This window comes from Pleurodeles waltl, chromosome 4_1, assembly GCF_031143425.1.
Source record: "Pleurodeles waltl isolate 20211129_DDA chromosome 4_1, aPleWal1.hap1.20221129, whole genome shotgun sequence".
Lineage (NCBI taxonomy): Eukaryota > Metazoa > Chordata > Amphibia > Caudata > Salamandridae > Pleurodeles > Pleurodeles waltl.
The window spans coordinates 976035135-976046145 of NC_090442.1; positions in this window are offsets into that span (position 1 = coordinate 976035135).

Sequence of the window (11011 nt, forward strand, 5' to 3'; positions counted from 1 at the left end):
TGTAACCGATTGCAGTCCGTTTGTATACGGAAGTTCTTCATCTCTTTTTCTGTTATTTTCTATATTCCAAATGCATCATCTATAAATTGTAGCCATACCTTTAATCTTTGCCCCCGGCAATGCTGTAAAGTACATTGTTCAAAATTATGCATACATATATTAGTGTAAGATGGGACCATATTATGATCTATTTGAGTATTTCCCGTTGGTAAAGTGAAAGTAAATATCCTACCCAACATGTTTTCCAAACATACTTTGCTACCCACTACTGGAATTTAGGATTTCCCCCGACACTTGCAAAATAAAAATAGATCCTTTACACTTGGCAGAAAGGTGTCAATTGAAAAGGAAATGGGTCATATTTTGAAATGAGCAGTTCTCACACTCATACAGCCGAGCACATTTGCAAGTGTTTATAATAATTGCATACCAGCAGGATCCTGAATTGAATTTGAGATATACACTGGACAAATTTATGAGAGAGGCCAGTCAAAATGATATTTTCTGCTGCAATATATGTTGAATTCTAAGAAGTGGAGATCCATGACACTGCTGCACAGTTACATTATATATATACTGGCAACTAAACACTTTATTGTATAGATAGTGTCACCTTTAAATGATGATAGAGGACATTCAGATTTGGCGCCCAACTCTCCATGGTGCCCAAGCTCTTTATATGTGAGTCTGAAGGAGCCCATCCACTATATCTAGACTTTCCAGCAGGTGTGGCAGGGTTTTCCTTCAATAATTCTTCTACTAACAGGGCAGGAGCACTTTTGATGAGCATGCACATTAATCGTTGGTCCATGATGCCATGGTAACATGGCAGACTGGATACCATTTTTTTTAAAACATTTATTCAAATGCCCAAAGAACTGATTGTTTTTGTCAAATGTAAAATCAATGTCCTTGATATACTGAGAGTGTTTTCCCGGTGTACGGTGGACAGTGATTGTCATTTTTTGGCTGAGATGGCCATGATCGGCATGAAGGACTCATGTGGAGCAAGTAAGGTGGGCATGGCCCCAGAAGACCTGCCCTAAATATGGTAGGATCTTCTAAGGTAACACCTGTCCCTGAATGCTGGCAGATGGTTCGGCATGAGGGTTCTTCATAGGCTGAGACAGGTGGTTTTATTATGAAGAGTGCTCTGAGACAGGGGATGGCAGAGGTGGGAGGGTGGTACTTCTGCTGATTTAATCTGATGCCCCAATACCATCTAACTCTAAACGAGACCCAAACTCTGTGATCAAAATTGGAAAAAGAACAGATGATGGATGAAATGCTGGACAATGTTAAACATTCATCCCCAGCCAAAATCCATTGTTTTTTTTTGCTTGCCACGCCCTTCCAGTTTGTACCAAGCTATATGCAAATCAGTTTTTACCCTGATCCCCATGGGAACAATCCAGTCCGAACTGCCAGGCCAGACATTCCCTGGACCAGAAAACATTCATCCTGGGATGGTTTTGGCGTATCATCCCCCTATCAGCCAGGCTCGCTTGGTGGCATAGAGAGCACGGGACCCACGTCTGGGCCATACCCTTCCTACTAAGGCCGACAAATACTGAAAGAGCAAATGATGGATGGAATGATGAACAATGTCAAACGGTCCAATGTGGGTCCAACGGTCACTGTGCTACTGGATTCAACTATGCACTTTGCCTTCTCATTTTTAGTAGATTATTGGTGATCTCATTAGCCCTGATCAATATTTCTTTAGGTCTATTATTGGTAATTATACTCTGCTTTTCTCTGTATCTTTTCCTATTAAATATTTCCTTTAGCTTTGTATGCTTTCACTGACTCCTCAACCATTCCCTTATTTCCCTTATTAACTTTAAAATGTTAAAGTTATAATGTAAGCTTTACCCCCTTCCTATCAGTCACTGGCCCAATTATCTTTTTATGTGAAGAACATTATGATAATACTTGGACTTGCAAAGCCCAGTGAGACTCCTTGGGCTGAGAATGTACTATTGAAAAGCTAAATAGAGAACAAATAAAATATTCAGAGGCTGAGCAAGAGGTGAAAAAGCAAATAGCCACTGGGCATTTTGTTTTGTACTTTACTTTTAGGACATAGTTTATCTGGCTTAAAAATGGTTTTGTAAGTTTGCATTTTTATTGTTTGTTTGTTTGATTGAGTTATAGTTTTATTCAATCATGCCAATTATTTAATATATATATATATATATATATATATATATATATATGTACATATATATATATATATATATCTATATATATGTGTGTGTATATGATAAAACACAACAGTATATATAAAATATTACAAATGCATATTCCTGTGATGCAAGGCAGATTTAACAAGCATTTGCAACCAAATGGAATGGGTCTCACATTTGCTTGAGTTAGAGCCATTGGCATTGTAAATTCATAACTTGACTTTTCATGCCATATAAATTGGTCAACCCTCCCTCATAATTTCATATTTTCCTGCCATATAATTCCAGTAGCCCTGCATATAACTAAAACACTTTGATTTACCTTCTTCCTTTCTGCAGCAAAAAATGGAAACGTTGTCATTTAGCTTCCTAATTTAAATCTGTCATGCTAATTCCATCAGAGTTGCTGGCTGGCTTACACAATTGCCCAAAAAAAAGACACAAGAGAGCCACAGAGGAGAAATAAACTAGAAGGGTCACCTAAACATATCAAGAGTGTTCAGTCGTAGTGCAATAAGGATGTTAAGTTCGCCTGAATCGTGGTCATAATTGTAATAAGGAGAAATTATCATATAAACCTTTATCAGAAATATACTTTTGGCATTAGACTGTAATGCTCAAAACAGCCTCTAGAGGGCAACATAACAAAAATATCATTTGTAAGCAACATGATCATGTAACCATATTGTTAGCCCCTAAAGGACATAACCCCATTGTTAGAAATGGTGTCTCTAGTTGGCAGTCAGTTTACACCCTGTCCAAGTAGGGACCCTCACTCTAGTCAGGGTAAGGGAGATACCCAGCTCAGACAACCCCTGCGCACCCCCCATGGTAGCTTGGCATGAGTAGTCAGGCTTATCTAAGAAGCAATGTGTAGAACATTTGCACATAACACACAGTAATACAGTAAAAACGCTACAAAAGGACACCACAGCAGTTTTAGAAATATAACCAATATTTAATTGTGTAAAACAAGACCAAAACAAGAGAAATCCAACATACAATAATAAAGAGATTAATTTTGCAAGAATTAATTTAAAAATACAGTTCCTTGAAGTCAATAGCTCCATCTGGGACTATCACGGCATTGTGAACAACAAATCCAACAGTTCAGACCGGCCGCGGCGTCGCAAGCCAGCTACGTTATCGAGAAGAGCTGCAAACAGTACCTTGGAGATGTAGGGAGTTGTGATCCTTGCAAACAGATCCGGAGTGCAGCCTCGCTGGCATTGGCAGGAGTTGGCGGGCGTCAGCTCTGGAGATCAGTGTCGAGGTCGTCGTGCCCTTAAAGTCACATGCGTTGCAGATCGAACTCCGGGCTGATGACGAAGTCAGGTACGGTGGCATGGATGGTGTTGGGGCTATGATGCGAAGCAGGACGATGGGACGTGTGGTGCCCACACGTCACAGTGCAGGTAGCAGCTTGGTGACAGCGTCCTGTGGTGTCGGTGAGACCAGGGCTGTGGTGTGAAGCGGGCGGTGTGATGTGCAGTGTCTCCAGGTCGTGATCCAGGCAGCGTCATTGTTGAAGCGCTGTCATCCGTAGTCCCAAGACGGCGCTACGATGCGGGGCAGGCTCTGTACAGCACCCATGGGTCATGGGGCGTCTGTTGACAATGCTGGAGTCAATGGCTCTGGCATCGGTGGACCGTGGCTGTGGAGCAGGACAGGATGGTGCTTTGTGTACATCACGAGCGGTGTACTCAGACCACAGTGCAGGCAGTGGTGTTGGTGTCAACATAGAGTGTCGTCGTCGGGGATACCAAGCCTGCGGTGTGAGCGAGGCGATGCGGAGTTCGGGACCCACAGGTAATGGTGCAAGCAGTGGCTCAGTGACACCGTCAGGTTGCGGTGTCGGTGAGACCAGCGGCATTGTGGTGGTTTTTCTTTTGTTGCAGCAAAAACACACACAGTGCACAGTGCTGCCGACAGATTAATCTACCATAGGGGTGACTCACATGTAGTAAAGGGGAAGGTCTGGGCCTGGCAAGTGAGTACACTTGCCAGGTCGAATTGGCGGGTCAAGACTGCACACACAGACACTGCAGTGGCAGGTCTGAGACATGTTTACAGGGCTACTCATGTGGGTGGCATAATCAGTGCTGCAGGCCCACTAGTAGCATTTGATTTTTCAGGCCCTGGGCGCACACAGTGCACTTTACTAGGGACTTAATAGTAAATAAAATATGCTAATCATGGATAAACCACTCACCAATACAATTTACACATGGAGCACTTCCACTTTAGAAATGCACTGCAGTGGTAAAGTGCGCAGAGACAATAAACCAGCAAAAACTAAGTCCAGCATACCATAAAAACAGGAGATCAGAAGGAAAAAAGACAGGGTAAACATGCCAGAAGATGCCAGGTCTAACAACCATGAAAAAAGCAGGAGAAAGTAATGGAGTGTAACCATATACTTAGCCCCTAGAGAGCACTTTTAGGGCTAGCAGGCCTACTGCAATGTTTTTACAAACAAGCCCCTTAAAACAAAACTTTCCCCAGCTGTGGAACGAAAGTTCTAGCCATGAGAAAGCTTAAAAGACACTGACTGGTGGGAGGGGTTATTATTTTGCGCTCCCCACTTACCTAATGTGGGGACCCAGAGATGATGTAGACAGAAAGAGCATTTTGAACGTGGTCACATTGTTCTACCACCACCACAGGCTGAGTTATAAGCAAAAATGTTATGTAAAAGTAATGCCCTGCAAAGTATTATGGGGCAAGTTTTTGTGCTGTGAATATTATAGTATGTTGACTGCTGTGCTCGGAACAGCCCCTAGAGGAAATCACAAAAAAAATAGTAATTAGAAGAAACATGGTCATGTAACCATACAGTCAGCCCTTAGAGAACATAACCACATGAAAAACGAACGAGAGAACGTAATGCAGCGTAACCATCAAATAAGCCCCTAGAGGGCATAGTACATTACATATTTTCAATGAGAACAGGCCTATTGCAATGATCTTACAAACAATGACCATAAAACATAATTTCTCTCAGCTGTGAAACAAAAGTTCCAGCCATGGGAGAGCTTAAAAAAAGACAATAAAAGGTATAGGGGTTATAATGTTGGGATACCCACTAACATAGTGTGTGGACCCAGTGATGGTGTAGACAGAAAGAGCACATTGTGGTCAATGTTTTGAAGGTGGTCCCATTGTCCTACGACCACCACAGGTGGAGTTATGAGCAAAAATGTTTTGTAAAAGTACTGCCCTGCAATGCATTCTGAGGTGAGTTTCCCGAATACAGTGAATATTGTAGTATCGACTTTCCCGCTGTTCCGGGAGAGATCCTTTCACTTTGAGGGTTTCTGTTTGACGTAAAGCGTTTACCAATTTCAAGTGTTTTAAGGGGAGAGCCACAACATATGATTCTGATTAGGTAGCTGTGGACCAGCGCTCCAATACTGCTGATCGAGTTCACGCTGTTGTGCCTATTTGCACTGCAAGCAGCACGAAGGGGAGAGACAAAAGAAAAAAAGAGCTTGCACACACTGAAGTATAACAGCAATTGCACAATAATCCATGTAACATGGGCAGTCTGCAAGGCGTTACAAAAACAGCCTCAAGGCAGGACAAACGTAAAGCATTTATCAATAACATCAAGTGATTTTTAAAAGGCAAGCCCAGAAACAAATTTAAGTGATGGGCGTGGGCTGGGCGTGGTTAAGAGCCCACAATACTTACAACAGGTCAAATCGCTTGCATGCTCCACCTAAAAAGGAACAGACACTAAGACCTACTAGGGGTCAGCTAGGATATTGAAAAAACAATAAGTCTGGTTTACATTTAACCAAGCCAGCCCTCCTCAAAACCGGGATTAAAAATCTTTTAGTGTAGACACACTAACATTTTACAAAGAAGAGCAAAATGCAACAGGTTTTGTAGAGAGTGTTGATCACAGGGATATATGGTAATGGGTGACTGATCAAATGACCCCAAGCAAAACAAAAGTAACTTCTGATAGTCCTAAATCTAAATCTGGTCAGTAGGATCTGATTCCAGGTAAAAACACCATGTACAAATATGGCTCAAAACCCATAGTTGTATATATCCTAAGACGATCAGTTTTACTTGACTTAGTTCCACATCTTCGCTTTCCTGCCACCTCAGGGCTGAAAAAATCATTTTCAACCAACCATTCTCTGACATTTAATACTCTGAGAATGGGAAACCTCTAAGGCCTACCTAACATAGTACAAATCTAGTGTAGGAGAGCCATGGAATCTGACACCCTGGTCACAGTATAAGCAATTGTAGATAATCTCCCTATTAAGGATAGAATGCTGGTTATACCAAAATGAACACAATAACAGCAGTGGTGCTAAATTAATGTTATCTTCAGCAAAATAAAGACCTTCTGAACCGCATAAGCAGGGCAGCTTACTGGGTGGCCTAAAATATGTATGGAAACCAAGTTTTCCTCTGTCGGTGGTGCCATCAAAGGGAGTGGGAGGGTTGGCCGCAGGGCCTGGCATATAACCCTGCGCCGCACATTGCCCTTGGCTGTGCCTGGCAGGTGTTGCCGCAGGTATCAAACCTGACGCCACATAGGCATTTGGCCATGAGTGGTGTAGGTTGGATACAGGCCCTGCAACCAACACCTCTGCAGGCATCCATCCGGGTGCCGCAAATATTTAGTGTGCCTCTCCTAGCTTTCCCATCATTCTCACTGCTTTCTCCTCACCTTTTCCAGATATTTGTGTACCCTTGCCTTGATTTTCCCTTTTTCTTACTTACTTCTTCTTGCTTTTTTCCCTGTATTTTGTGCACCGTCTCCTTGCTTTCCCCTAGTTCTCACTGCTTACTCCTTGATTTTCCCCCCTTTTTTCAGTGCCTTCTACTTGCTTTTAACTCATTCTCACTGCTTTCGACTTGCTTTTTACCTGTTTTTTTGTGCCCTCTCCTTTCATTGCCCTCATTCTCACTGCTTTCACCTTGCTTCTTCAATCCATTTCTTGTGTGTCCTCTCCTTGCTTTTCCCTCATTTTCACTGCTTGCGCCTTGGCTTTTGCCCTTGTATTTTGTGTACCCTCTCCTTGCCTTCCCCTTATTTCCACTGCTTCTCCTTGATCCCCCCCCCCATATTTTGTGTGCCCCTCCTTGCTTTTCCCTCGTTCTCACTGCTTTTTCATTGCATTTCACCTGATTTTTTATTTCCCTCCTCTTGCTTTCCCTCATTCTCACTGTTCTTCCCTTGCTTTTCCCCCATATTTTGTCTGTCCTCTTCTTGATTTTCCCTCTTTTGCACTGCTTTTTACTTGCTTTTCACCCTTTAGTTTTATGCCCTCTTCTTATTTTTCCCTCGTTGAGACTGCTTTCCTTCTGGGACCGCGTGGGGAGTTTGAATGCCCCCACGGTCCCTGCCGATTGCTCCCACATGCATCCATTTATATAGCTGGTGGTTTTGGCGTGATGCAGGGTTCAATTGAATGTCTGATAAATTAATCCAAGGCTTCCTCACACCTACCTTGAGGACAGAGGGGGTAGCCATTGTCACGGTGAAAGGTCCATCAAACCAAGGCTCTCTCCCCTTCTGGACACAATTACTGACAAAAACTGTATTGCTTATGTGCACAACCGGGTGGTTGACCTCAGGTGTAGCGTGCTTTTCCTTTGCCTTGGTTACCTCTTTGGAAAATAAACTTTGCAACTTTGGTTAATTCAGAGAGATAAACATGCATTTCACCATTCAAGTTTGCAGTCATACTTTCTCCCAGTACCTTAATTCTGGTGGCTGGTATTTTCATATTCATATGTTTCCCTGTCACTATCTGATGGGGTGCCAGGTGATCAGAACTAGGAAGGGAGAAGAGTGCCAATAGTAAGCAATACAACCACTTCTTATGCAACACGGAGCATAGCTTGCTGATCTTATTCTTCAGCAGGCCATTAAGGGAATCAATGATGCCACTGCTCTGGGGATGATAAACAGAAGAATTGTTTTATCCTTTATGTAAAGATTGCATTCAAAAAGTGTGTACCATTGCCAGGTCTTATCCGTTCTGGAACTCCCCAGTGGGGAATCACCTCGCAAATCGGAAAAGTAGCAGCTGACTTAGCATCACAACAGACACACGGTCCTGCTTCAGTCCATGAGAAAAGCTTTAAAAGAACCTTGTGATTGTGCACAAGGCCCTTTATCACCTCAATGTGGGATTTCGAGAGAATTGTTGACAAAGAGTACAGTTATGAAAGTACATGGTGAAAATATCATGTAGTCTTGGAATGAACCAATCTTTTTGCATTCGCATAGACAAATGATCTCTTGAGATGTGAGCTGGTAAATGCAATTAATCAAGAGCTATCATAAGTAAAGCCTGAGGCATCACTGGTTTGCTTGTCGATATTTGCAGATAAACTAAGTCATCCCCTAACTCTGAGCATCCTTTAGTCTGTCATAGCTCTTTCTCATCTTATGGAGCAGCTTCCTGCAACTCTCGAAGATGTAAACTCGCTGTTTCACCATATCAAGGTGATTCAGACTCAGGCAGCAGGGCAATCTGGGCCACCAAAATAGGAACATGTTGTGAACCTGATTGTACTGGCAGGGTGAGCGTCTAGCTGCAATTTTAGCTGCCCAGTCTGCTAGTGTATTTCCTTGTGACATAAAATCCTGTCCATTTGTATGTGCTACACGCTTCACAGCTGCCACTGCCTGGGGTAACTCAAGTGCCTTTATTAAAGCCTCGTAAAGATTCTTATGCATAACAGGACTTCTGTCTGACTTGAGGAAACCTCTCCTGCTCCATCTCATAATGCTAGAATGTACAGTGGTCATTATATAATCCAAATCTGAATACTTTTTTCTGCTCCTTGCTTAAGAGCTGCTGTCAATGCTATCAACTCTGCTCCTTGTGCAGAATAATGTGCTGGTAGTGTTAACTGCTCTACTATGTAGAGTGTGTCTGAAGAACCATTCTGTTGTGCTCTGACTATTGCTGCACCTGTGTGCCTCACTCCTGTATCATGGTCAATAGCAGAGGGACCATCAACAAAATAGACAATACTACCTGGAATAGGATCCTCTGCTGCATGACAAGATTAATTAGGGATATACATTGCACAGACATGCACATCATCCTTAGTGTCTAATATAGGATGAGCAAAGAATGTCACAGGGTTCACTGAATGACACTTCACAAACTTCAAAGATGGTAGTGGCAGTATCACAATATCCTGACACCCCAGTGCTTAATTTGTAAATAAAGAGGTGCCGGTACCCAAACCCCTCCTCTTAAACATGTGGCTGCTGCAATTAAATTTGTGAAGAAAGAATACTGAGGCAGCGTAATCCTGAAGCCATCTCGGGCCGCTTCAATCCATATAAAGCCACTCCCTGTCCCCCTCAGCTCACTCTTGCAGCTGTTTTCTCCCTTTGTGACGCTTTTTTGTTTTTCTCTTCCTCCATCTCTCCCATATGTGTCTTTTGCTCGCAGAAAATGCTTGAGGCAGAAGAGCAAGCCCCGGCCCTCAAAAATAAGTGCCGGTGCTCAGCACCGGAAACAACAAGCACAAATTAAACACTGTGACACCCTCTGTATAGTCAGAGTAACCTTAACCTTCTGAATGATGGCAAACACTGCATGTTCTGCATAGCGCATCAAAGGTGCCCCCATAACAATGGGGGAGCTCTTCTGCACTGCAAAGGCTGCAGTGGTACATCTTGCTCACAAGGATCATATCCTTTCATCACTGAATGCAACTGTCCACTAAACTATGCAATGGGTTTGTGTTAACTAGGGGTGAGATCAGTGCTGCACATATGACTTATTTTGGAAACTTCTGAATTTGGGTAAAAATGCTTGTGCACATTTGCTGATGCTGGGGACCATATGTTCTATTTTTGTGTGAATCACAGCTTTTAATAACTACATTTACAGAATCATCCAAAAGTTGAACCTTGATTTATTCTTTGACAATATCCACATGTGCCTACACCTTTACAGGAAGGTCTTCTGTCAATATGAAGGGCCAGAAAGTGTGGCTAAGGTGGTAAATAACTCCTACCAAATCACTCCAGAAAGTATAGGTCCCATGAGAATGCACTTCACTCTTGCCTCTCCAAAGCACTCCGTAGAGGTAAATGGAAGTTTGTTGTCATTAGGGGTCTGGCCAAGGTGTCAAACAACCTTTCTGCAGCCCCTATCAGGTAGCCCAACACGTCAGTGTATTTTCTCCCATGGTAAGAATTAGGTGGTTTCAAGCTTGTGGAAGGATGTGTTCATGCCACTGTCACACACTTTTATAAGCCCTCATTTCATGACACACAAGTATGTAATACCCATTTCTGGATTTGCTTTTAAAGTTACATTTTAGATCCATTTGCCCCTACACAAATCCATAGACAAATATGTTTGTATCTCTGTACCATCCTGACCATCCTGCTCTATGACCGTTTACCCGCTGTTGGTAGAGTCTACATGACAGTTGTGAGCCATGAAGGGAAAAGCCTTGGAGTAATAAGTGTGCAGAAACATGTGAAACATGTCTATAGAGATATACATAGTTACCACATAATTTTCTATTCTTTTCAGCTTAATCATCACAGATAGGCATCTGTACACTCAATCAAGTGATATGAAGTCAAATGATTTACTGAAACATCCAGAAACTAGACTATGAAAGGGAACCGTGTGACATCGGAAAAAAAAGTACAAGCATCTGAGGGAGACCATGCGCTCAACACCTGAACATTGGGCTTCAGTTACAGAAGCAGGATGTAAGTCTCTCTGTGACTAGATGTATGAACATTAGAAATACCGATTTCCTAATTGCGACTGTCTCTAAATCGCAATTATGAAGTCAGTATTCAT